Raw genomic sequence first — 23,921 nt, forward strand, 5'->3', positions numbered from 1 at the left:
TTCACAATTAAGATGTTTACATCAATGTAATTAGTTTTATTAGATCAAATATTTACTATTTTACCATAGGAATACATTTTTCATGTCATATGAAACTGTGAACTGTGAAACTATTTGACAAATTATCACAATGTTTTTTTGTTTTTTTTTTTTAACAGTGACTCTGAAACCAAAATTACTCTGCTTTTAGCATGTGATCTTATGCTGGATATACCAGGCAAACAATGGATATTCACAAAATCAGTTCTAAAATAACTTATTCTATTATGGAACAATTCTCAAGTGATTGATGTTCTGTATCTTCTTTATTAATAGTATATAGATGCATAATAACTCAAAAAATATTTTTGAGGATCTATTTGAGCTAATAAAATTAATTGTAAATTTAGTGTTTTTTCTTTCAAACATGGAAATATCTTTCAAATAACTTGAATGGAAATATCATATTGCACTATTTCTTCAGTTTGTTACCTAAATGTTTGAAGCATATTTGAAGATTTTTTCTGCTCAGTTAGAGTGCTAGTATAAGTAAAACTTGCCCCAGAGTCTGAAAATCCAGCCAATACTGATGACAAATGAATGATAAGAATAGAAAAAAACCCCAACTTTAAGGAATATAGGATCACAGAACAAAAAGTTTAAAGAATTCTGACACACAAAATGGCTTATTTCTAACAGAAAGAAAAAAATTCATTACTCTTTCTTATGGTAGTTTATGAGTTTAAATTACCGAGTTTTGTCTTTTAAAAATTCTGCTAAATTATGCCATGGCCAGATTAAAAAAAAAACCAAAAACAACCGCAAAGTAAAAACATATCTTAAATTTATTCTTACTAATTAGGCAAAGCACTTTGAATCCACTAAATACAATAAAACTGAGAGACCTCAATACATCACAGGTTCTGGCCCCATACTGTGAAACGAATAATAAATATATATAAATAAATAAGAACATAATGTTTTCATGTATTACAGACATTCAGAATAATAATTTTAAATTGCTAGTTTACAGTAGCAAACTTTCTTACTGTATTGAAGAATTAATGTTCTGCTTTTCACAAGTGAATTGCAGAGAAACATATCTTAGTTCCTAGAAATATAACAAACTGTTTACTAACAAAGTTGCTATAGTATACTGAAACTTAAAAAATTAGTGTGGCACTGTTTAAAAATATAAACAATGTCAATGAGTGTGCCATTTATTCTGAGCCACAGCTGGAATTTTTCCAAAGTATGATTTTTTGCTACCGTCAGCAATATGGCCAAAACAAATCATCATGGTATCTATTCTAATTCATGTAGCAAATTTGCTACAAATACAATTAATATTATCTACATTTAAGTGTTGCAAATATAACCAAAAGCACACTGGATATTGTCTTAGTGTATTGCAACTATTAGAACAATAAATAATAGAATTACTGTACTGTGACTTTATTTTCCTTTGCCTACAATATAATTTGCTTGGTTCAAGTTTTGCAATCAGATTCCCATAGGTAAAAGCTCCTATCTGTGAGAAGACTGAAAAGCATTATGCCCATGCAAATGTTTGGTTCCTTAAGTTGTGAAGACAGTGTAAAAAAAAGATTTTGATTCTCAAGTAAATTGGCAAACACTGTTGACAGGATTTCTACCACTAAATTCATAGTGCACAAGACCCTGACAAATAAAAAAAATAGTACTTACATCTTGTGCAACCTGCTTTTAGCACCCCTATTTCTATCACAATTGAATCACCATAATTCCTTAGATGTCAGCTATGAAATGTTGCAAATGAAAGAATAGCTGGTATGGGAACATTTAGGAAGAGTAACAGTGGCTGATCATCAAAGTGCAACAAGCCCAGTAAGGAGATGTGAACAAGGAAGAGAAAAAGGATAAGCTTTGCTGTGATTTTGGTACAGATCCACAATAATCTCTTTCTCTGCCTTTCTGTAACTCTCTGAATTACCTCTAAGAAACTACCAAGGTAGGAAGCCTCAAAGATACTTAAGTGCCTAACCCCCTATTTCCATGGGAAAAGAGGACCACAGTATACTTGGTGGCTAAAGCGGCAGGATGGAGAAACCTGTGTGTGTGCCTCAAGGACATTTAATCTTGGGGAAAAAATAATCTGTGGTGCAAGTTTTATGAAGCAGGGAGCAGAATAGCAGGAATAACATGAACCAGTGAAGAGTGAATTTTGTGAGGAGCAAGGACAGTGTGGCAGTGACCTGGATCTGACTGGTGTTGGTGCCCAATCATCAAGTGTGCTGCTTCTCCTATCATAGGCATCCATCCTGATGAATGGATCCCAAATCATGGCCTATTTTTGAGCATCTGGAGGGGAGGATGAAGTTCATGAAATGGGAAAATAATACCTGCCTGTGAAAGGATGGAAGATAGTAGTTCATGAGAATTTATTTATCTATTTGTTGGTTATCAAAATAATTTAAGGATGTAGTTATGTTGTATTTGTATGTGCTGCATGCTTCCACACCCAATACACACTACGATCACTGCAGTCAAAATGTTGTAGCTAAATAGCAGTAAAGCACATAAATACCTTGAAAGAATTGTGTGCATCCGTATCCTTTTAATTTCCAGTTACCAAATATGAAGAAAAACATTCACAGAAATTGTAAGACAACAGTTCAGTTAAGACTTGATAGAGTCTGACATTGTTCAATTACAACTGCATAGCTAATACTGATTTTTTTTCAAAATCTACTTTTAAAATTCATACTTCCAAATTGAATTGAATTGGTTATGTACTAGGAAATTTTATCCAATTACAATCTTGCAAATGTGATAGGAAGGCATAAATGCAAAAAATACACTTACTGCCAAGATGTCATTTTTCCTGACATATTTCTCTGATCTTAACCATATGCTAAAAGGGGAAGATTTTTCAAAGTGATATGCAAGAGGGGACTTGGCATTAAAAAGCTTTTCAAGGTATTGTGGATTCAAATTAAGATCTCTGTTTGAATATGCATAAGGGTTCTTGTGCAGAGGGAGTATCTCTGATATCATGATGAGTGATGATTATAAAAGTAATTTTTTTGGGGGTTTGGTTTTCATTTTTTATTTGTGGGCATAAATTTTTTTCTATTTTCATAGATACTTGCAGGTTTTTATCTCTCTTTTTTTTTGCTTTTACAATTTTATTATTAAATACCCATTAAAAAAAATGACACGAAATGTGTACAAGTTCAGCTACTCTCAAGTGAAATCTGATGTCATACACTTTTATCTTTTTTGTCTTCCTGGTTTGCTGTTCACTGTTCATTTTTCATAATAAATTTTGAACATATATTTTTCTAGTTATGTCTTATTTAATTTTCTGCTTATTCTTGTGGCTTTCAGTGATATTCACAATAATGTTACATAAATATTGAACTGCAAATTTCAGTAAAATGGATGATCAAAGACAGGCAATGTCATCAGTGATTTATAGGACATGCAAATTTGTGGATTTCATTGAGAATTCAATGAGATTGCATGGTAGATCAAGATTTAATCTGGTACACAATGTATCACATCATCTTATCTCTCTAGTTATTTATAGCAAACTAAACAGTTAAATTTTCTGCACATCCTATACTGCCTTCACAAAAAAAACCTCTCAGCTTTGATTTAGTTTCTTGTTTTGTTAATAGAAACTATACAGTCTAAAGTGAGAAGCACCTTAGAAAGTTAAACTCAGTTTTAAAGTCTGTGGTTTTACAGTCTGATTATGAAACTCACTAATGGCCGCAGTAATAGATCACATAGGAATAAAAATATCTTTAGGAAGCTCTATAGGCAATGCCAGTTCCCTCTGTTTCCTCCTTTGCACAAACAACACTTACTGCTTTTTTTTCCTGCTCACTTTTCTTGGAGACTCTGTATAGGTCTATCCCAGAACTCCAGCAGTGCCAAATGTTTTGCTGTGGCTCTGTGATTTTAATGTCATTGATCTCTATTGCATATGAAGTTATTCTTGGGCTTCCCATGCCACATTTGCTTGCATACAGACACTGGAGAGCTGTTTCTGATCACCCCACTTCATCAAAAGAGTGCAAGAAAATCCTTCATCAGTCAGTTCTGTGTTCACTCTGTCTGATCCTCAATAAACCTTCAAGCTTTGGTAACCAACCACAAAAACCCAGTGGACCTGGGTCAAAGACCTTCTCATTAGATTAGCAAGATCTTGCTCTGCTAAATAAAAACAACTCTTCAATTTAGTCTCAATAAGGTAATGTTTAGAGTCAGAGATTAAAAGAATGGATCTGAATTATAATGTATCTATTATATTTATTTTTATAATATTCTGATACATTATAGAAACTCCAAAATATAATGCAAGATAGATACATAAATATATAATATCGGAGAAACATTTATATGTTGACTTTTCTACAAATCTATAACAATGAAAATATTTCAGCCTTTCCTCATAATTAATGCACAAAGAATAACCTTACAGATTTAAGAAATTGAAATATAAAGACTGCAAAACATGTATCAACTAAAAATTTTTCAGGACAGCTCTGTACAAGATTTTTCATTTTAGACTTACATAAAGTTCATACAGCTTTTGAGTAGAGGGATATAAAACAATCTTGAGGACAAATGGAAGTCCTATTTTCTGTATCGATTTGTAAAACTCATAGATTTTAAATTCCAGGTAACCCCAGTGATGACTATAAATTGACATGATTCACGTCCTCTAATCTCTCACTTTGCACTTTTGCGCTGTATATCAGTAAAATAAAAAAATCAAATAATGCATCTGTAGCTAAAGAGGTGAGGAGCCTAAATGGTTCTTGAACCTAGGTTAAACAGAATAAATTGCTTTCCCACCTACCACTGCTGAGATAGAACCACAAAAACTACCTGTTCTGGGGGAAAACACTACAATACCCACAGTCTGTGCCTGCCTGGAATCCTGGATTGGGCAACGCAGGCTGACCTGTGAGGAAGGTGGCCACGCACTGCCTGGGCCTGGCACAGCCCGACCGGCACCACAGCCTGGCCGTGCTGGGGGCAGTGGGCACCAAGGGCAGCAGGGGAGGCACAGCGGGCACCAAGGGCAGCAAGGGTGGCAGGGGAGGCACAGCGGGGCACCAGTGGCACCAAGGGCAGCAGGGGAGGCACAGCGGGCACCAAGGGCAGCAAGGGTGGCAGGGGAGGCACAGCGGGGCACCAGTGGCACCAAGCATGGCAGGGGAGGACACGATTTGACGAGGACACAGCAATAGATGAGGGACAAAGGGGAGCCGTGGGGTGGACCCTGTTCTGTCGCCACTGGTCAATGGCCAGCAGAAGGTGAGGTGTGGCAGGAGCGATGGGAAGGAGGGGAAGGGAGAGATGAAGCCCAGATGAAAGTAGAGGAAATCTCTGTTCTATAAGTAATCCAAGATTTTTTCTTCTTCTTCTTCTTTTTTTTTTTTTTTTGGAAATCCTGAATCAGTAACTAAATGTTTATGTTATCTGGCAATAAATTAAATTAAATTAAAGTTCAGTGATATCCTCAGAGTTGCCCCTTTTTTCTCCTAGGGAATGTCATGTTTTGGATATGATTTAGGCAAGTTGGACTCTTCTGTACTGATAAGAAAAGTAACTCTTTTCTAGTAAATGGTGCACAGAGGTATCATTTATTGTTTTTTAATCTATAAAGAAGGAAGGAAACATTTAAACACAAGTAAAATCTTGGCACATAAAGCCCATACTTTGTCTTTTTTACAAAAACAAAACATAAACAAACACAAAACCATGCCAAAACAAACAAAAAAAAAAACCCAAAAGATGCAGCATCCTGAACTCTTATGTATATATTTGGTTTAAAATGTACCTAGAATTATTTTTTTAAATTTTCTCTTTTAGTAGACCACAATTTGAAATTGAAAACTCACTATATTTTTTTTAACAAGAATAACCAGTCTGTATATCAGTCAACCATGCCTTTGCTGCTGTCTTCTAACAAAAAAATAAATTGCACTTTCTTTCTCACATAAAATGAACTTTGGGAAAAGATTAGTGCTTTTATTGCTTATAAACCAAGATAATTTAAATTCAAATATTTGGGCAGGCCTTGTATGAATATAAACACAACAGAAAAATATATAAATATTTCTTGATGATCAAACTATTTGCTATTGTTCTGTGAAACAATAAAGCTTAGAATCTCTGCAGCATTAAAATACTCATTTAGATTTCAAGGTTCTCAACCCTGATATTTACTGTTTGAGTTGCTAAGGAGCAGAAGACATAAGAGTGAATTCATTAAAAATGGAATACAGGGAAAGCAGAAATTACTTTATTATTTCTTCAACAAAGAAAAGAAAAAATTTAACTAGAATTAAATATATCAATTCATCAACTTGAAATTCAACTATTTTTTTCTCATTATTTTAATATCTACAAGGAAGAACAGTTTTTACCATGATTTATAAATGTAATTTTGTCTTTAAAATTTGTAATGTCTTTAAACCAAGCATGAAAAATGTGAAAAATTATAAATAACATAATACTTGAGATTTTAGAAATTACTAGGAATCTTGTGGCTTTTGTTGTTTTTTTTTTTTATTATTTCTTGAGAGAAACTGCATCAAAGTATGAACTTGTCAATGGATGATTTTTACACTTGGTTTTGCAGTTTTGCCTCTGAACCACAAAAAATTATAATTAAATTATTGTAATTTCAAAACATATTTATGGAAATGTATGAAATAATGGCAATGTTGTGTTTTAACCCAGCTGGCAACAAAGCACCACACATCCACTCACTCCACATGAGTAACTAAGTATTTGAAGTGGCACTTGTTTTATTTATCTGTTGATATTTTACTGTATAAAAGAAGTTTGTTTCTGTTCTTTGAAAATCATGTGGTGCTAGAGTCAGTAAGAAGGCTGAATCCTAACCAGAGCACCCAGTGTCATCTGACAGACAGTGCCTGCAGAGAGGATGAGTTAGAACTTCCTTTGGGATCAGTTTCCACCTCTTAGTTTGAAGGACCTTCTCAAGAGAAGAGTGTAGCAGACAGGATGTGAAAGCCACCAAGAAAAAAGCTTGCATAAATGAAGATTGTACTAGGTTAGTGTAGCAAGGTTTTGGTATCAGGGGGCTGCAGGAGTGGCCTCTGTAGACGTCAGGGGCTGCCCCCATGGAGCCAGTTCAGGATGCTCCAAGATGGAGCTCCACCACTGAGTAAAGCTGAGGCAATTAGCAATGTTGGTGGTGCCTCTGTGGTAACATATTTAAGAAGAGTGGAAAATGCTGTCCAGCAGCAGAGACGGAGAGAGAGAGAGAGAGAGAGAGAGAGAGAGAGGGAGGTGTAAGAAAAATGAGAGATGCAAACCTAAAGATACGAAGTCCAGTGAAGAAGAAAGTATTATAGGTTACAGGTGCAAAAGTTCCCCTGTAGCTGGTGAAGAAGACTGTGGTGATGCAGTCTGTGTCCTTGGAGATTATGTATTATGTTTGCCTGGAGAGGCTGTGGAATTTACAGCCTTGGAAATTTTCAAAAGCTTATGAGCTGCATAAGACCCACAGAAAATATAACTGTCTTTAAAGTCAGACTTGAGAGGTCTGTTAGATTTGATAACCTCTTGAAGTCCCCAAATAAGTTCTCTGATCATTCAATATAGTTCTCCTACAATAGCTTAGAGAGAGAAAAGAAAAATAATGTCCAAGCAAATTGAAAAACTAAAACAGTGAATAAATTGTATTGTTTGAATTCACTTACTATTTTTTTTTTTTAATTTTCCTGCATGTAATTGAGTAGAATACCTAGAGCAAGATCAGGGGAGAAAAGAATACTTCCTTTGTTTTATTTTCAACTCTCTTGACCTGATTATAAGTTGTGATTTTTTCCCTCAGAACAGGTGCACTATATTAAGTTTTGCATCATTCAATGGAGAATGGATTTCAATGTGTACATCTTCAGTTATTTTTATCTTAGCTTTAAAGATGTTGGAATGAGACCACCTCAGTGTTCTAAACTATCAAGCAAGATTTCATACTAATTTCATGTATTACATTCAGTATAGGACTTTAGAGGCATAAGAGGCTATCATAACTTTCATTGTCTAGTCCTTTGAACCTTCTGTTCTAATGACAACTGGATTACAAGAAGCATGGAGCTTAAAATAATTTACTTTTATGAACTGAAGAAAAATGCAAATGTTCATCAAAATTTCTTACTAAAATGTGCAATTCCATATGCTCATTTTTTTAAAACCTCTAAACAACAGGCTGTATTCTTATCAAGCACTGAGCAAAACAAGAAGCTCAATTTCTGTGGCATATTTGTGATCTCTTTACTTCTGTAATGTTACAATTCTACAAGAATTTGTTTTTTACTGCATCACAAAATACCTAAATGATGAAAAAATGTTTTCAAGATTTCAGAGTCAAAATTTCTGCAGTTGCTTAACTGTGCAGAGACTTTCAAATTCAGCACTCCTGAATGTGAACTGTGACTACTGCTTCACCAGAAGAGAGAAGCAGGACATAACCTCTTTTGAAGACATTTTCTCAGCCAACTTATGACTGCTTTGGCAGCTCTGTTATCTTATTTGCCAAAATTTATCAAACTTAAATTAAGTCTTCCTGCATTTGAAAAGTTCACAGAGACATTCAAATTTGGAAAACTAAAATCAGAACTGGAAGGAAAAGATTTTTACACCACAGAAGCATTTAGAAATAGGAGTTCCAATGCTCTGTTGAGCGATGAACAAAGTTTTTCAAGTAGAAGCTGAATATATCTCCACTTTAGCCAGTAACACTCCCATAGACAAACTGATAAAGCATGAGGTAGATAATGAGTCTGGGATTTGTGTTGAAAAGTGGCTGAAGAACTGGGAGGTGAAATGCATGAAGGGCTGTGAAATGCAAGAAGTAGCATAAAGTCCAGACAGAGACCATTTCCCTTGCACCTGGAGTACTGTACTGGAGTAAGCATAAATAGAACAGATGACTGGGGATAAGAGCATCATACAGTCAATGATGCAGGACAATACTGTAAACACAAATTGAGCGTCATGAGCTTTGACATTAGTCACAGATCAACAACTGTCAGACCAATACCAGAAAATAGAGGAAAGGTACATAATGTGGGTGCTTGTGGACTGGTCTGATTTCCTACAAAGACCCTTGCCTGTAGAGATGTGCTGGAAAAGTTTTAATTCACCCATATGAAATCATATTGAAACAAAGTGCCCACAGTGGAACTGCTGTGTGTTGAAGCCCAGCCGTGGCATGAACAACAGCACTGAGTGGCTGGAAGGAGCATTGACTTCTGTGGATGTTGCCAACATCCACTCTGAAGTAGTAATCACAATGTACATCATTGTGAGTAAGGTAAAACCTTTACCCTGACACACCTATTTCCTCTGATCTTCCAACTAAAAGATTGAGTTCTGGTAAGCACACTTTTTGGTATTCCTTTCCCCCCATGACAAATTTCACAGTGAATATGTACACATACACATCGATGCTTTTTAATATCTGTGCTTTTTGTCCCTTTAACATTAATAAAAAAAGTTATACAGAACAGTTATTTTAAAAAGTCTTGCATTTAGAGCCATTGAGGCCTACAATATACATCCTCCTTATTTCACACATCATTGAGTCAGCAGGTAGTTGTGGCTTCTTTGGAGCCATTCTGGTTTATGATAGAAATCCAAAGCATTAAAGATGTGTGCCAGAAGTCATTATAGATTTTTTTTTCCGGGAAAATCATAATGCACGTCTAATAGTCAACTTAAAATCTCAGGTTGCTATCCATTTTACTACTTCAGATTTAAAACATGATTCAAATTATGGTCCAAATGTTCATCTTTTATTTTCATTAGCTTGGTCTCAGCTTTTGAAAACTTCAAAGATTCAATTGCCAGGAATTAAAACATATGCAAAAACTTGTAAAAATGACCTTGTGAAGAAAAGAAATTATAGTAGAACTGATCTAATTATAAATAATAAAAAAAATTTCATCTTTCTAGTACTGTTTTCACATAAAGATGTTTCAATATGTTTGTTGATATTAAGAGTCACAGCACTCAGTATGACTGCAGCTGTTACAGACACTTCCCAAAATGAAACAGAGCTGAGTTGAAGAGCAGGTATTTAGAGAGGCAGCAATCTCACAATTAAAATTCTGAGGTCCCCAGTGACAGACATTGTAGTAGACCACCTTGCTGAAATCAGAATTCTGAATTCTGAAAGAAGTTTCTCTTTATTGCTACATTCATTTTTTATTCCCCTATTAACCCTCTAGCAGGATATAGAATCAAATAATTTAGTTGGAAGGGGCCTTAATCATAATCCAGTTGCACCCCCTCTACCACTGTCAGAGATACCTCTAAAATGCAAGACATGAAAGTATTTTTTTTTTTATAAATTCTTGTGAAGTACACTCTATCTTATTAAGTTTAAAACTTTGCCAGGGTTTGAAAAAAAAGCTGAATACATATGGTTGCTGTCAAACTGCTCTCCTGATAAAGACAATTAAAATCGGTGTCCTGATATTATTTGTGATAAATATTCATTGGTAGCATGTTGAAAATGAAATATCATATTACAATGGAATCATGCTATCGAAGTGCCTAGACAAAATAAATATCAAAAGGGAAACAGTATGAACACCTTATCTCAATATAACCAACTTCATACCCTGAATCCTGTAGCTTGAACTGAAGTCTATTACAAGCGTAAATTAAAGTGCACTAATCAAGATATAATTATTTGCTTACCTTGACCCCCAGACTAAATGCACTGGAACTGTGTAGCCAATGCAACAGCATAACCAGTACTACCTAAGAATTTTTGTGATATTGTATCACCACAGAGAGACACAATACACAAGGGGCTTTGAGAAATATATGAGTGATTCACCAAAGGAACAAGGATGTTTGTAGCTGCTCACAGGAGACATCCCTATAAAAAACCTGCAAGGTAAGGTAAGCACCAGTAACTACTAACTACTGTCCTGTTCTTTATATGAGAATGGCTGTCAAGGATATGTTTTCATGGCCCAACACCCTGACAAATGCATGTGGACATATTTAAATAGATTCACTTTAACACTTCTCATCCAATACTTGGTAGATCACATTGTTTATGAAGATGGTGAGATGTTATGTGTACTGATGGATGGATTTGCAATTCCATTTGGACCAATGGTTTTACACAGGATTTACTAAAGCAATATTTTTACTCAAAAAAGAAGATATTTAGAAATAACACAAGAGGCTAAATTTCTGTAAAAATAATTTTAAAACATTAATTCTAAAATGATTTGGCTTTTAATGTCATGCTGACACAAGGCAAATACCGTTTATGTGTCTGGGCACCTTCAGTGAAGTAACAGCAAAGAAAATCAACAAGAAAATACAAACTGGCTGAGGAACCTCATACAATTAATTGGCTGCAAAAGTAGTTGCACCAAGTGACAATTCTCAAAGCACACAATGTAATAATACAGTAATAAAATGCATAATGTGCTATTTTCATCATGATGACAATGTAACAGTTAGAATCAAAGAAAAACACATTCCTTACATTATAGCATAGACTACCTGAAAGTTAAATAATTCAACAACAGCATAAATTATTGTCATATAAATTAAACATTATGCTTAGAAGAACACAGTGCATATGATTACTTGTATAGCAAAATGCAAAAGAAGCCCTGCATTGCACTGCTGAAACTTGATGCTGAATTGACTATACAATCACTAAGAATTTCAGTTTATTTTCTTCCTTTTCCAGCACCTCTTAGATCTATAGCTGAGCTTTTAGTAAATTTAGCAGTAGTGACACATTCTGAAAAACACTCCTAAAATTTTCATGAAAATAGAAAATTAGATAGATGTGAATTACAAATTCCTTTTCAGAATTCACAAACTGGAGAGCAAATACAATCAAATTATTAAACAATGAAAATTCACAGAAGGGAAAGGACTAGAAAACCAATATTTTTGTTACAGTTGACCACCACAGAAAATAAAGATTTTTCACCTTGGTTTTTTTCTTTGCTTGTTTTTGAAGGGTTGAATAAGAGCCTGAGGATAGCTAAGTAATTTTCCTACTTTAGATTTTAAATGTTCAAAATACCCTTGATACTTGTGACTCTATTAATTGTTTTTTTTCATATATTCTAAACTGATGTGGTTTCTACAAGTGATTATATTTGTCTGCATCTACAATAACCTCAGCTAAATGAGGATCAATCATAGAGTGATAGAGTGGTTGGATTTGAAGAGATCTTAAAGATAATCTAGTTCCACCCCCCTGCCATGAGCAGGGACACCTTCCAACCTGGGCTTACACACCTCCAGGGATGGGACATCCACAACCTCTCTGGGCAACCTGTTGTGACTCACCACCCTCACAGGAAAGAATTTCTTCATAATATCTCATCTAAGTCTACCCTTCTTCAGCTTAATGCCATCCCCTACTGACCTACCACTACACTCCCTTGTGGAAAGTCTCTCTCTATCTTTCTTTTAGTAGTCTCCTTCTAGGTACTGAGGGCCTACAAAAATTACTACTATTTTTGAAGCCATATTCTATTTACTTCCTACTCTACTCTCTAACACAGAAATTCCCTATACTTCTGCAGAAATTATTAAAAATTAAGATCAGAAAGTTACACTTTTGAAATATTAAAACTTGTAGGAAATCAAAAGTACAGTTCTCAGCCTGCAGTATACAATTTCAAAAATATGATTAAAATAAATTACCTCAAAAATAATACCACAAATATAGATATATATATCAGGTCACTTCATTATAGTGTTTATATAAATATATATTTATGTACTTTATTAGTAAATGTATTTTCATATGTAAAAATTATGTGTTCAGTACTCTTATTTGAAATACATGTATGAAAAATTTATAAGACTAGTTAGATTTTTTAGCAAATATACACCATTCATTAAAAATGCAGAAGATTTACAAAGTTTATCTTTTTTTTTTAAGTTTCTTTTTGAGAAAATTCTGTGCTATAATGAATGAATTTTTCCCTTGCTTATTTGATGCAATTAGATTACTTGCCATTCACTCTGTTAATATGTGATCAAGATAATGTTCATATTTGTCCTCCTGACACAGTAAAAATCTTTATCTCAGATCTGCAAAGGGAAATGTATTTTTGGCAGAACACAGTACAGTGGTTATTGATAAATGAAGAGCACCAGCCTCTAAATATGATCATATGTTGTTTGACAAGGAAAGAAAAGAGAAAATAAAATTAAAAACTAGTTCATATTCAAAAGTTTGATTGTTTATTTCTCAAAACAGATTCATATTGATTCAAGGAAATATAACTTGTTGTTGTCCTGGAAAAATTTGTTTCTAGTTTTGTATATATATATATATACACCCTCTCCATTCCCCTGGATTTGACCTTCTCATTTTGTCATTTAACAATACCCAATAATCACTGTATTATTCTTACTCATTATTTTATCTTCTGTCCCATCTTTGAATTGTGGTGATTTTTTTTTTTTCCATTAGCAGTTTCAAAATTGCCTGTTCAATTTCGCAGAATCTCATTGCCTGCTGTATCTTGTGTTTTTTCAAAATTCCTATTCATACTCTGATACTTCAGGATAGGTTTTTCCAGCAATTTCTTTTGCTTTGCATTGCAGAATCCGCTTAATATATGGAACTGGAAATCTCACCTAATTTTCATGTACATACACACTAGACTTCTACATTTGAGCTAGTCACCTTAGGCTCTTTCATAATCATTTATGAGAAATAGACACTTTTACAGTGCATCATATTAAAAGGCAGGTATGAGTGTAAAGGGTCTGAATGACAAGGTTTTAGAGCAAGGTGGGTTACAAGGGTGGCTGCTGTGAGAAGCTCCTGGAAGCTTCCCATGTATCTGACAGAGCCAATGCCTGTCAGATGCCTGCTGGCACCAAGATGCACCCACAGCTGGTCAAGGATGAGCCCATCAGTGACAGTGATAGCACCTTTGGGATAATGTATTCAAGAAAGGCATAAAAACTGTAATTTTAGCTGGAGAGAGGTATGAAACTACGAGGGAAATGGCCCTGCACACACCAAGGTCAGTGAAAAAGGAGGGGGAGAAAGTATCAGACACCACAGCACAACTCCCCTGCAATCTATGGTGAAGATGATGATCGGGCAAGCTGGTCCTCATGGAGGTCCACAATGGAGCAGAACTGGAGAACTTCATACTGAAGCAGGTGGATGCACCTAAAGGAGACTTGGCCCCATGGGAATGGTACTGAAGTAGGCTCCTGGAAGAAACTGTGGAGAAGCCCACACTGGAGCAGATTTGCTGTTAGGACTTGTGACCCCATGGAATATCCCACACTGGAACAGTCTGTTCCTGAAGAGCTGCACCCCATGGAAGAGATATATGGTAGAGCAGTCCATTAAGAACTTCAGCCTGTGTGAAAGACTCAGTCTGGTGAAGTTTTTTGAGGACTCTCTCCCATGGGAGGGACCTCACCCTGGAGCAGAGGAAGAGTCTGAGGAGTCCTGCCCATGAGGAGGAAGGAATGGCAGAGACAATGTGTGATGAACTGGCATTGACCTCCATTCTGTGTCATCCCTGCACTGTTTTGGAGGAGGAGGTAGAAAAAATCTTGAGCAAAGTTAGTCCCAGGAAGAAGGGATGGGTGCAGGGAAAGTGTTTTAATATTTGATTTTATTTCTCATTATCCTACCCAAATTTCATTGGTAATAAAGTAATTTCCCCAAACTGAGGCTGTTTTGCCAGTGACAGCAATCCTGAGTAATCTCTCCCTGTTCTTATCTGGATCCATAAGTTTTTGTTAGATTTCCTCTCACCTTCCCAGCTGAGAAGGGAGAGTGATAGAGCCAAGGTCAGCCCAACACAACAGGAAAGACAAAGGTATACTGGACTGAGTCAAGTTGAAGGCTGCCACAGTGATTTGGGAGCTGGAGCATACGACTAGAGGAGAAGCTGAAAAAAATTGGTATGTTCAGGTTGGAGAAAAGAAAATACATGAGGCACCTTACTATTGTCTTCAATTTCCTAATGGGAAGATACTGAGAACATGGAGCCAGTTTCTTCTAAAAGGTAAATAGCAAAAAGGACAGGTAGAATGAACATAAACTGAAATATGTGAAATTCAAGTTCAACGTAAGGTAAAAAATTTTCCGTGATTGAGGTCAGACACTGGAACTGGGGCCCAGAGACAGTCTCTAGAGACAGTATCTTCATCTTTGAAGATACTGAGAGTAGACATAAGCCCAGGCAAATTACTGTAGCTGACCTTGCTGTGGACAGAAGACCTCCTGAGGCCCCTTCCAAACTACATGATATCATAATGTCTTTTAGCAAAGAACATAAGAAATGTAGTGAACGTTTAGACTTCTGTATTGAAGATGCTTGGAGAAATCCTTCTCATCCTGTCTATTCCAAATCTAGCTAAACACCATTCTGCTTTGTAACTTCATTAAAGTTGATAGTACAGAAGGCTGATTGACTCTTGGGTCATCTAATGGTATTCCTAAATACTAAAATTTTTGAGAACTGCCATAAAAATGAATAAAAAATGTTATGTGGTTTTAATGTGAAGTAGTAATATAATATGAAAATGAATTGTCATGAGAAGAAAGGGACATTTGAGAAATGGAAAAAAACCCAAACCTGTCTTACTTAAGCTCTGTTTTTCAAAGATCCCAGAAGAGAACATGATACTTCTATTAGTAAGATAACACAGTTTCATTTCCATTACCAAGATAGATTTAACAATGTATTTACTGCTGTCCTGTTAAATGAATCTTTCTCTTTGATGAGAAAATGTTTTCTCATCAAAACATTGTATTTTTGCAAGTATGATTTCTCTGCAGTTGTCAACAAACCTCTCAATTGCACAGTTCAGAGCCCAGAGGAAATGTTTAAATGCAAGAAAGTCCAAGAAAGAAACCCCACCCTCTAAGTGCTGCTATTCTTTAAGAGCTATGGAAATTCAGATATGGAAAAAGAAAGTTACTAGGCTGATGTAAGTCACATGCCCATACCACATTCCTCTTGCTTTTCTTTCTTTTTTTAATCTACTAGAAAAATAAGCATGACAGAGAAATAGCAGTCTAGGTCATATTTCTCATTCACTCTCAGTAAATGAATAGACATATCCTCTTAATGTAAAACTGCCTAAAATTAGGACAGCAGCTCAAGATTCACAGAATTTCTGATCTTATTATAGAAAGAAATATATTCCATTTAATGTGGGGATTAAAAGCTTTCATTTATTGCACAATTTGAAATGAAATGCTTATGTACAACACAAACTACCTAAAAAAGAGGAAAGGGGACAAAGCAGAGAAAGACAGGACTTTTTGGAGTCTTCAATAATGTTCTTGTTTCCATGGAAACCCTGCCAGTGTGCAGGATAGACTCCTCTAGGGAACTGGTGATCACATAATGCTTTCTAATTGTTTAGCAACAGCTTGTTTTATTTTTCAAGTATAGATCTTCACTTAATACCACACATATATTGCCAAAGGACACAGGATAAATTTCATTAAAAGAACAATGCAACATGAAAGTATGCTACACAGGACAAGATAATATTTTTGGTTGACTTATACCAACTCTACTCTCTCACATTTTAAAAATATTAAAAATATGTAAGTATATTAAAAAATAAGAAATCAAGTAATATTTAAAGCAATCCAATTTTTAAGAAGCAACAGAATATAAAATGTTCCAAGTGACCCTGTAGAAACTTCCTAAATCTATTCATGTTGAATTCCACCCAGCCATCTGACACATTTGGTATCAAGACAATCTATGCAAAAACTGCAGCTTTTTTTTTTTTTTAATAGAACCTCAGTGAGAATACTGTCTTTCATCTGTCTGAATATTTAATATAAATAATCTGCATATACACATATGCATGTACACAATTTTAGATTTACTTCCTGTATGGAAAACACTGCATCATACACACTGAACATAAAATCACTGTCAGTGGTTTTGAGTCTGAAACACAACACATACCACCTCTCCCAGTACTTGCAATTAGATGTCTGAGGCCTATGCCTTTAAACAGGGCTGTCCTGAGTTCCTTTCTTTCCTTCTTTGGGGTAGCCTGTGCATCAGTCTTATTAGATGAACTTTCATACTTATCCTCATCAGCCAAATCTGCAAAACAGTCTTTAGAGGCTCCTCATTTTCAGATTCTCCATAAGGCTTCAGTTTGCATAGGCCTATTTTGCTTGTCAAATATTTGTTCACATTAAATACTGTCAATTTTTTTCAGAGTTTCTAATCTGTAGTTACAAAATAAATTTCACTGAGGTTTGCAGCCTCTGGGCTGGGACTGTTATGAGACCTTGAAAATTGTGTGTTGACTGTTTACATACCTACTAGAAGTGTCTGTGACTTAATCAGTTCATTTTTCTTCATTTGCTATTTGGGTTTGCTTTAGATTTTGATACAAAGATGAAATGGTAGTTTAGCAACATGAAATCTTTGGAGGTAGCTATGACAAATGTTATAATTAGATATGAATGGTATATAGTCAGAACTCCCTAAATAGATGACAGGGAGAGGAACAAATGCATTTTTGTCCCAAAATTCCATATTCTTTCCTAAGTAATAAGACAGACATCATTAACTTCATGACATTTGTTCATTTGTAGGATCTTATTGCTCATATCTTTATCATCACTTTTTACATATTTTTTACAAATGTGTGTAATATTTATCCACAAACTGAAAGCTTTTACCGAACAGAGATATCTGATCAGTGTCCGGAAATAAATGTGTTCTCTTAGTGTGTTAGAGTTGCTTATAAATTTCAAGCTACTCTTCAAACGTATCTAAATACTGATGGCAAAGCTCTTTGCTAGCAGCTTCTTGATTTGGACCATAGATCTTTCAGACTGTCTCGCAAATGATTGTACAAAAATTAAGAAAAAAGTTGTGTCTTTAGAAAGACTGGAAGAATCAAATGCTGGGATGATGGAAAAGGGGGCTGTTAGTGTAATTATTTGTACACATTTAGAAAATCTCTTAATTGGACTTTCTATGCACTACCCTAGCCAGAAAATGGCTGAAATGCAGTAGAATCTACTAAGCCTGCCAACTCCTGTGCTGACATTGTGCAGATTATACATTAATTTGTTCTTGGACTAGAAGGCTACAAAATCACTATTGTCTGCAAACCATTTCCAGAGTGCTGGCACAAAGCGGATAATATGCAGCACTGGAATTATGTCTGAGAGGAAATTATTTGGCTAATAGCAAGATCATTATAACATCCTTGTTCAAAATGGCAGGTAGTCTTACAAATAGCAGGGTAGACATGAGACACAAGCAAATATAATCCAAAGATACTTGAAATTAGAATGGTTGTAAGGATATATGCAACAGTACAAAACAAACAGAATTAACATGTGGTGTCAGACTTAGCAATTCATGATACGTGACACATATTTCTGGCTCTTCTATGTCCATAGGAACCTTTGGTCAAGCAATTTATCTAAGGTTCTAGGTGATGAGCAGTAGTATTCATAATGGAGAAACAAGGCATGTAACAACAATGTGCTATCACAGACTGAAGAAGATACTGAAAAAACAGATTACCCTGTAGCTTTTCCAGTAAACAGAGCCTGGAAAAACTGTAAAATCATTTCCCTGACTGACCAAACTTATAAATTATATCTGGAATCTTAAGAATTATATTACTGCTGTTGAAGAAATATTGTTCGTTAAGCAACTTTAGCTTATGATAATTAAAACTATTTCTAGCATTTCTTGTGGATACCTCCAGAGCTGATAGTCAGAAATTTGACAGAATGAGCTATACTTCTGAAAGACAGATTTATGTGCAGATGAGTATCATCCTGGATTTACACGCTCTTTTCCAGAATCATCTTAGGAGTTCTGTAAAAGGTAGGATGGAAAAAGGGACCATGGATCCAACATACAAAATTAATATAGATTTGTACTAGAAATGAAAGTCTTCCTAGATAAAGGGTTTGTTTACCAAAATAGCATATATATTACCCTTCCCAGTAGCACAGTAAATCTGTTGTAGCATAATCCTTTGAATCCCTTCACCTTCATTTGGTTCTCTTGTTATCCAAGATGAGGCAGTCAGAGAACTGCTGGGACACTTGGATATTTATAAATCAGTGGGCCCAGATGGGATCCACCCTAGGGTGATGAGGGAGCTGGCAGATGAGCTTGTGAAGCTGATCTCCATCATTTATTAAGAGTTCTGGCTCACTGGTGAGGTCCCAGACAATTGGAAACTGGCCAAAGTGACACCCGTTTGCAAAAAAAGTAGGAAGGAAGATCCTGGTAATTACAGGCCAGTTAGCCTGACCTCAGTACCAGGTAAGATAATGGAGCAGTTCATACTCAGTGCTATCACACAACACTTACAGGATGGCCAGGGTATCAGACCCAGCCAGCATGGGTTTATGAAAGGTAGGTCATGTTTGACCAACCTGGTCTCCTTCTATGACCAGGTGACCCATCTGGTGGATGCAAGAAAGGCTGTGGATGTTGTCTATTTAGACTCCAGCAAGGCCTTTGATATTGTCTCCCACAGCACACTCCTGGAAAAGCTGCCAGCCCACGTCTTGGACAGGAGCACTCTGTGCTGTGTTCAGAATGGGCTGGATGGCCAGGCCAAGAGAGTGGTGATGAGCGGTGTTGCATCCAGCTGGGGACAGTCACCTGTGGGGTCCCTCAGGCGTCTGTGCTGGGACCAGTGTTATTTAATATTTTTATAGATGACATGGATGAGGGCATCGAGTCCTTCATTAGTAAATTGGCAGACAACACTAAGCTGGGAGCTTGTGTTGATTTATTGGAAGGAAGGAGAGCTCTGAAGAGAGACTTAGATGGGTTGGATGGATGGGCAGAGTCCAACAGCATGAAGTTTAATAAGTCTAAGTGCTGAGTTCTACATTTTGGCCACAAAAATCCCCTACAACGTTACAAGCTGGGGATGGTCTGGCTGGATAGTGTTCAGGCAGAAAGGGACCTGGGGGTGCTGGTCGACAGCCAGTTACATATGAGCCAGCAATGTGCCTTGGTGGCCAAGAAGACCAGTGGCATTCTGGCCTGAATTAGTAATTGTGTGACCAGCAGGAGTAGGGAGGTTATTCTTCCCCTATACTCGGTGCTGGGAAGACCATACCTTGAGTTCTGTGTCCAGTTCTGCGCCCCTCAGTTTAGGAAGGACGTTGAGATGCTTGAGCACGTCCAGAGGAGAGCAACAAGGCTGGTGAGGGGCTTGGAACACAAGCCCTATGAGGAATGTTTGAGGGAGCTGGGGTTGTTCAGCCTGGAGAAGAAGAGGCTTAGGGGTGACCTTATTGTTCTCTAAAACTTCCTGAAGGGAGGTTATAGACAGGTGAGGGTCAGTCCATTGGGCTGCAATTGACAGAACAAGAGGACACAGTCTCAAATTACGTCAGGGAAGGTATGGGTTGGACATTAGGAAAAAAATTTTCACCAAAAGAATAATAAACTACTGGAACTGTCTTCCCAGGGAGATGGTGGAATCATCATCTCTGGATGTGTTTATAAAAGGACTGGACATGGCACTCAGAGGTATAGTCTAGTTGAGGTGTTAGGGCATAGGTCTCTTCCAACCTAATTATTCTGTTATTCTGTTATCTTTCCCACTTCCTCTGTTATTCTTTTTTGCCTCTTACTATCACCATTCAGTTCACTGGAACTTGGGGAAGTGGCTGTAAAGGTTCCTGTGAAACGTAAACTTTAACGCATTTAAAGATTTTGAGGAGCTAAGATTTTAGTTTAAAATAAGCCTTACTAGAGTTAATTAAAATAAAAATAATAAATGAGTAGGTCTTGATGAAGTTAGGAGTTAGTAGTTAACTAATAATTAATTGCTTGTCAGCACAATGTTTGGTTAGCTGGGTTTATAATGAAAAATATAGAAACTGATAAATAGCTTTTAGGAACATAAGACAATTGTGGGCCTCCTCTGTTCTGAAACCAATTGAAGACAAGGAATGGGAGTTCTACCAAGAGTTCATTTGTCATACTTGCATTAAAAAGGTAAAAAGGTCAGAACGAGGAAGTCTTCATTTACTTCCTCATTTTGGGACCCCTCCCCATAAAAGGGACCACCGACCCATTTCAAGGGACAAACTACGCATGCTTAATAGCTTTTAGAGTGATTAGCATACGAAGCGGGGAATGGGATGTACCAAAATTATGAATATGTATTTGTATTTTGTATATTCAATACTTGTATGGATAAAAAGACTCTGTAATCACCTGGAAGGTGCGGTATGTATTTGGGAGCTATCCCGCACGCTGCCCGGCGTCGAATAAACATACACTTTCTAACTTTAAACTGTTAGAGAGTTTTTGTCCGTCACAGTTGGATATCGATACTAGATCAATATCCATATTTTTTTAATAAATCACCTGGTAGAAAAGGACCTGGGGCTGTTGGTTGGACAGCGGCTGAACATGATCTAGCAGTGAGTACAGTTGGCCAAGAAGGTCAATGACAGTCTGATCTGTGTCAGTGATTGTGTGGTCAGCAGGGCCAGGGCAGTGATTGTACCTCTGCACTCAACTCTGGTGAGGCCACACCTTGAATCCTGTAAGTCCTGGGCCTCCCACTATGATAAAGACAATGAGAGGTTGGAGTCTGTCTGGAGAAGGGCTGGTGAAGAGACTGGAGCAGAAGTCTGATGAGGAGCAGCTGAGAGAGCTCGGGGTGTTTATCCTGGAGCAAAGGGGGCTCAAGGGAGGCATCACTCTCTACAATTGCCTGAAAGAAAGTGGTAGACAGGTGGCTGTTGGTCTCTTCTCCTGGGTAACAAGAGATGGGACAAGAGGAAATTGTCTCAAGTTACAGCAGAAGAGGTTTAGATTGGCTATTAGGAAAAAATTTTTTCATGTGAGTGGTTGTCAAGCTTTGGAATAAGCTTCCCAGAGAGGCAGTAGAGGGGCACAGACAGCAAGGCTTTATGATACCTAGGTAATGATAGTAGTTTCTTTCAGGATAGGTCAGAAGGATAAATCTCTGTTCCAAATACTGTGTCAATGCATTGAGGCAAGGAAAAGTGATGTTCTACATAATCTCTCCTTACCTTCTCAACACATCTATGTTACATGGAAATTTCACCTCATGCTGTTTTTATCTGATATGTAACTGCAGGTTTTTATATAATGTCCTCATAGCTTATGTACTCTTTAAAATATGCTTGGTAAATAATTATGCAGAAAGAATTAACAGTCAAAACTAAAGGTGATCAGCAGGAAACTTGGCATGGCAAGAACATGAATATTCCCTTATATAGCTATATGATTGTTTTAAGGAGCGTCACTATTCAGAGGAAAGGTCAGATATCATGTTTGGAACATGCTAATGCTGTTTTTAACAGAAACAGAACACTGGAAGACCAGCTAAACATAAGTTAGTAACAGCATATTCAGTGGATTGCCTGACTGATATGGAAACCTCCAAATCCCCTGAAATATTAATGTGCTTCAGCAAATGCTCCAAATATGGCAGTTATCATCTAGAAGTCCATTAATATATATTTACAATGTAAATTCATTCAACATCACTAAACTAATTACATTTTTTCTTGTTTTAAAAATGAGAGAAGAAATTTCATTAAGTATTCAAGATTTTTTAATATCACCTTTCTTTAAAAAATTTTAAAAACACCCATAAAAATGTAGAAAGATTTGCTTAAAAATACATTCCTGCTATGGTTCTTAGACTATAAGATATATGAAACCTATTTCCTTAGTTTCTTTTTAGCTTTTTAATGCTACTGGAACAGATACTAAACTCAATGTCTGTCCAAGGAGACTACTTGCATAGTTAAACTTTGTGGATATCTAAATTCATACACTTACCCACTACATAGTTGAAATGTAATATGGTAGTTTAATTTCAAAATATAAATAAGTAGGAGTGTATGGAAAAATTCTTACTGATGAATAGAAATAACTTGCTTACAAATGTTTTCAGCACCTGTACTTTTAGGAAATTATGAATGGATAGGTTCACCACAGAAAAGCCATTGAATACTACAATATACTTTTCAGAGTATAGAAGATCGCAGGCTTTGATGCAGTTTCTTTATTCTTACAGAAAATGAATTGTTAAATTGCCTTCCTGGAATGTTTGAAATTCAGTCCAAGGAGCATATGTCCAAGGGATACTATGTCCAAGAACATGGTATACAGTGTACTCTGGTCTCTTTGACAACTACAGTTCTTAAAATAACAATAGGAAATTACTACATATGTGAAAATAAACACCTGGTTTACTAAGGCTTTTTTGACAAACAGAAAAATGTGTCACTATTGGGAATGAAGTGGAGAAAAATAATGTAAAAATCATTAAGATGGTTGGTGGTTTTTCTCTATTGCTAATGAACTGTGTATATCATGCACAAACAGCTGCATCAATAAAATTTGGGGGGGACTTCTTGGTTTAAATTTAAGAGAATTATCCTTAGCACAGAGAAGGAAATGCCTTTCAATTGGTATCTACAGAAGTAAAAATAATAAAATTATAGTAATCAGGTTTTGGCTCACATATTTAATGAAAATATCTAATTTATTATATCTTTCATCTGATAATTATAAGACCACTGGAAAGTGAAATGAAACATGCCTTACTGTATTAACTATACATGATTGGAATATCCAGCCACTCCTCCAGACAGCTTCAGATGAAACAGGATCAAAAGGGGAGGACCTTGTTCTACTGATATAGGATTGTCGGAAGGAAAGATAAGTGAAAGGAACCATGAACATATTTACCATATGTTGAACCTATATTTTATTTTCTGATTATAGTTGAGTACATCTCTATTTATTAAAAAAAAAAAAAAACAAACCTACAAAAAACTGCTCAAGACTGTGATCGAATGTTAAACCTGTAATAACATGAAAAACAGTTCCCAAAAGTGC

At 36.1% G+C, this 23,921-nt stretch overlaps 1 protein-coding gene across 4 annotated transcripts in view; it reads right to left on the minus strand.

The window, feature by feature from the left end:
• The window catches only part of CSMD3 (CUB and Sushi multiple domains 3), a 574,229-nt gene that overhangs the window by 388,677 nt on the left and 161,631 nt on the right, over positions 1–23,921 (minus strand). The gene's annotated exons all lie outside the window — the stretch shown is intronic.

Source organism: Taeniopygia guttata, chromosome 2 (genome assembly GCF_048771995.1).
Source record: "Taeniopygia guttata chromosome 2, bTaeGut7.mat, whole genome shotgun sequence".
In the NCBI taxonomy this organism is placed as follows: Eukaryota; Metazoa; Chordata; class Aves; order Passeriformes; family Estrildidae; genus Taeniopygia; species Taeniopygia guttata.